Here is a 5674-nt window from a genome sequence, read left to right as displayed (position 1 = left end):
TTACAAAATGTGAAACAAAATCCAAGCTGTCATTCACTCTCATTCATGCCATTAGATTCAAAAGCATCACCAACTTACAGTCAACAGCTAAAATTCACTCTCTTTAAGCATGAAATATTGAAAGTTTTAGAAGAACATCCTCCTTCCTGATAAGCTGGAAGACGCATATATCTCCTTCAGCCAATTTCTTGTCCTTCGAAAGTTCAGCCCATCCCTTTGATAAAAAGAAACCCCCCTTATGTCTCCAATGGATATGCAGAGACCTCTCTGTTTCATTAAGTACTTGCACTTTGACAGATTGGGCATCTCTACTGAAAAACTCGTTAGCAAATTTCGCTGGAACATACTGCAAAATTAAAAATTAAAAATAAAAATGGTTGCAACTAATTAGTATATATCAAAAGTTCAAAAGTCAGGCAAGCAAAACTTCTCAATCGCATTCTAGTTAAAAACTCACCGCATAATGTTTATCTCTTGGCAGCAAGATGACCATGAATGTAGGATTTTTCAGCTTCAATAATCTGGCAATTCTTATTGCTCTCTTCTTTCCTTCGGCTGAAATTCGGCATCTTTTAGAAACATATATTCCCATTTCTCCAAGTGAATCACACAAATCAAGTTCATCTGATTCATTTTTCTCTGCCAACTCTTCCTTTTTACGCTTCTTGCTTCCTGGGTCACACTTGTACTTTACTTTTGAGTTCTCAAGTGAAGCTCCAAACTTGCAGTTCCATTTTAAGCTCTTTTGAGCAAACAACCGTTTACTTATCTCAACACAGTCCTCACTGTCCACCATCTCATCCTTGACATTTTCTGATTCTTCACTCATACACGGACACTTAATCTCGCAAGCAGTCGTATCAAATATATGAACTCGAAACCTTGAATTCTTCTCGTATTTAAAAACTAAGAAATATCCAGGGGTGATTGAATGAATTTCTACAAATTCATGCCAACCATCACGAAACCAGACATTTCTCCCATCCTTTTTCAAGCTCACTTGCGATTGACGGCCATTAGGAAGTGTTAATGTAGCAGCATTAGTAAGTTCATGTCCAAACTTTATCGCAAACAATGGTGGAATCATCTACATTTTTATGCGAATAAAGTTAGTAAATAATCTATTAAAAGCAAGTCAAAATTAAACAACAAAATGCTTCTATGATCAGTGCTGCTGAAACAAGAAGACTACAACGTATAATGTACCGTAAAGAAACTGAATTTGATGTCATCATGTGATATAAAAGACTACAAGGCTCGTAATGATTTTTTTGATGAAATTATGCTGAATAACGGTGCAATTAAAAAGGGTTTGTTATGAAGCAAAGCCACACTAAACAATTGAAATTTAACTATATATCTCTTAATTTTTGTCTATTAGATATATAAAGATCGCTACTACAAACAGGACTACACACTTGATCGTGAAATATGGATTGCTTGTCAAACCCTATAAATTCCATGGAAGTAGGATACTCCAAATTCGTGGGTCCAGTAGTTTTACAAAACGTTCTCGGCAAAGCCACACAAAACAATTGAAATTCAACTATATACCTCTTTAAGTTTTGTCTAAGTACTTCCATTTCACACAGTTCAAATTTTAGACCCACATAATGAACCCAACTTCGACCGCGTTGCAAATTAAAGTGAATCATTGTCACATAGATTGTAGAGTGATGACAACTTACTTTTGATTCCTCAAACAAGTGAAATAAACTTATAAAACTGATCAAGTTAGCAATTAAAGAATCTCTGCAGATAAGTGAATAAAAGTTATCGAATTACCAGCTTCTTGTCTCGAGGGGGAGAAGGAAGAATAACCTTGAAGAAATGAAAGGGACTCTCCAGCATAGAACTTGACACTTTGGGTTTCACTATCTTGCTAGAAGCCATTGATTTGTTCAGTTACCAGAAATGAATGCAGTGGTTTCATTTTACTCAATCAACTTTTTGTTATTTGTCTTAATCAATGCAAGTACTTGACATGGTTCAACAGTTTCCCTTCTTCCCAAGAAATTTTGAGTTCCAATTAATGATAACGATACTCTAGGTCCAAGCATTAACTGACTTCTGGACAGTTGTATTCCAAAGTTTGCATTAAACTTGAGGCAGAAGGTAAATTTTTTTTCCCTAAGCTTTTGTACTCAGACTTGACTATGAATAACCTAAATTTTTAAATTTAGAAAGATTTAAAAAAAAAAAGAAAAAGAAAAAGAAAACTGCACTTAAAATTCCATAAGTGATAGCAATCAATCGCAATCTGTACACAGCTCTATACATTGAAAGTTTTATGAACATATACAAAACTGGAGCCACATTGTATAGACCATTAGTAATTTTTTCCTTTTTAAGAATAATTCGACCTGACACATGCTTATCATTTTCATTCATAGATACACGCCTAGAGCTGGACTTAACTGTTGAGTCAGCTTATGGGGTCCAGAGAAATTAAGTACCGAAAAGCAAAAAAGCTGTGAAGTTCTATTGCAAATTGCCTTTCAATTGTGGTCCAACCCACATTAATAATTCTACCCAGTACATACTAATTATTTTCATTCATAGATACGCATACTAGAGCAGTAGAGCTGGAGTTAACTGTAGCTTATGGGGTCCAGAGTAAATTAAGTAGTAAAAAGCAAAGGGTCGGCCTGCAATACATCGCTGTATCTGGTACAGCCAATTTTTATTATTTTTTTAATTAATTTTATAACCGGCCACCGGTTATCTCTTATTGTAATCGATTAGTGTGAAAAAATTAAAGGTAAATATCATACAGCTACCGTTATTTTAAGTATATAACAAGGTTATCAATTTAAATTATAAAACTACCAAATACTCCCTCAACTTTACATGAAAATATATTTAAAAAATGAAACTTATATTTTTTTTTCCTCAAAATATGTGACATTACTACTGCAAATATTATTGAAATATAAATAAATAAATATAATTGTAAATTATTAAATATTTTAATACATTTATAAATTTAGTAATTTTTTGCATAAAAATTTATCATAATATTTTATGAATTTTCTATAGGTCAATGCAATCTAAATATTTAGATCACTAATTAATCAGATTTATTTTCAAATAATTGAAAGAAATCAATCCGATAATACATATAAAGTGATTCAAACCTCTACCCACTAATATGAGAATAATTTTTGTCTAACTTTTGGATAATTATCAAACAAGTATCTTGTTTTTTTAAATTAATTATCTTGTTAATTATACCAAACATTATAATTATCAATCAAATATTATTATTTTTTTATTAATTTATTGCTAGTGGCCAATATTATTATATGATATATATAGGCAGATTTAATGTATCTCAATCTCTTATGCAAATTAATTCATACAAACCTATGTGAAATTAATTTATTCTTTTCTACTGCATTATTTTGATGGTTATATTGATTCACTATTTTCAAATGATAATATTTTCTTAAATACTTATAATAGACATGTCTATACATTAATGGTGTGTTTACTTGAGTATTTAGGAAATGAGAATGAAGGAATGTGAATGAAACCCATATTTACTTAGTAAAATGTAATTTGAGAATAGAAATAAAATGTGTGGGTCCCACACAATTTTGTATCCCTATAATTTTTTCATATTTTCTAAATTATCCTCATTCAAAGCACAATTAACTTTATTATTTTAAATGTCATTATTATTATTATTAAATTTTATTAACTTTATTATTAAATATTGTTATTATTATTTTTATTAATATTATCATTATTATCATTTATTATTATTAATTTTATTATTTTAATTAATATCATTTTTATAATAATATTTATACAAATACAGTATAACCTCGATAAATTAATAATCTCTATAATATAATAATTTTTTGCAGTCCCGACTTAGGCCCTGAAGCTAAATTAATAATTTCGATAAATTAATAAGATAATTTTTCTGAGAACTCCTATATAACTCTATGGTCACATTTATATCATAAATTAATAATTGTAGAAATTATAAATACTGTGAAATTACAAATGTAACTGACTATGTCAATTTATTAAAATATGAGTCTATTGTAACTTGTTTTTTCTTGAAGTTTAAATCTAGTTGAATCTCATCTTTAATTTTTAACAAGTTAACAAGTTACTATGAAATAAAAGAATACTTTGTGTTTGTTTATAGAGACAATAATTTTAACTTAATTCATTGAATACATTTAATTTCTAATTTAGTTCATTGGATATATGACTTAGCTAAATTATGTAAATACATGAATACTCTTTAATTACGTAGATAAGTAGTCAAATTCAATTGATACAATTTAATGAAATTACATTTATTTTAGTTCATTGAATACACTTAGATAAATTTATGTAAATACATGAATTTAGTTAATCAAGTAGATAGGTACATTAGATGAATTAGTTCAAATTCAATTAATACAATTTAATAACTAACATTTAGTTTAGTTCATTGAATACATTTAGATAAATTTATGTAAATACATGAATTTAGTTAATCAAGTAGATAGGTACATTAGATGAATTAGTTCAAATTCAATTAATACAATTTAATAACTAAGATTTAGTTTAGTTCATTGAATACATTTAGATAAATTTATGTAAATACATGAATTTAGTTAATCAAGTAGATAGGTACATTAGATTAGTTTTAATTCAATTTATACAATTTAATAACTAACATTTAGTTTAGTTCATTGAATACATTTAGTAAAATTCATGAATTTATTTAATCAAGTATACCTTATTTATTTGATGAATTTATTTAAATTCTATTGATTATATTTGTAAAATACAATGAATTTTCAATTAATTAAATGTTAGTTCTTTGTACTGTGAACACACTCTATAAATTAATAATTTATTAATTTATAGATTAATTAATATCTCTCTAAATTAATAAATTTCTATGGTCCCGACATTATTAATTTATAGAGGTTATACTGTATTTAGTTAATGAAAATTACATTATTTAATATTATGGGTATTTTGGTAAATTGATTCTCATTCTCATTTCTTATTCCCATTTATTTTGCCAAATAAACATATCAGTGACATTCCAGCACATTTACATTCTCATTTATTTTAGCTAAGTAAATATTAGAATCTCATTCTCATTTCTCATTCATATTCCAGTCTATTCTCATTCTCGACCCATTTTCATTCCCAACTCATTCCCATTCCACCCAATTTCCATTCTATGAAATAAACGCACCATAAATGTAATGCTAATTTTTTATCGATTGAATTTAGTAGTATCAAAATTAATGATTTATAATAAAGCTTATTTTTTTATGTTGTTAGTAACCATTATTACTTTGTTAAGCCAATATTTAAATTGATTAAAATGAACTCAATTGAGATACTTGTTATCAATATTAGACATTTATTATTAAAATGTGTATATAATCTGTAGTCTATATATATGCTTTAAGAAATTTGTTTTGCATATTAAATTTTTTGGCAAAATCTATTTATGCATATTAAATTTTTTCAATTTAAGTAAATCATATTTATAAGTTAAAGTTTATATTAAAAAATATAAAACAAAATCAGTTTTTCATTAAAAAATAAAAAAATATAAATAGCCCCACCCTCGAACCCTAATTTCTAGTTTCTACCTAACAATCAATTTTTTCGCTGCCGCTGCACAAAACCTTTGCTGCTGCCGCTC

Source organism: Citrus clementina, unplaced genomic scaffold (assembly GCF_000493195.1).
Source record: "Citrus clementina cultivar Clemenules unplaced genomic scaffold, Citrus_clementina_v1.0 scaffold_8, whole genome shotgun sequence".
NCBI classification, from domain to species: Eukaryota; Viridiplantae; Streptophyta; class Magnoliopsida; order Sapindales; family Rutaceae; genus Citrus; species Citrus x clementina.
The sequence above is the reverse complement of the archived record's forward strand: the minus strand, read 5'-3'. Positions refer to the sequence as shown.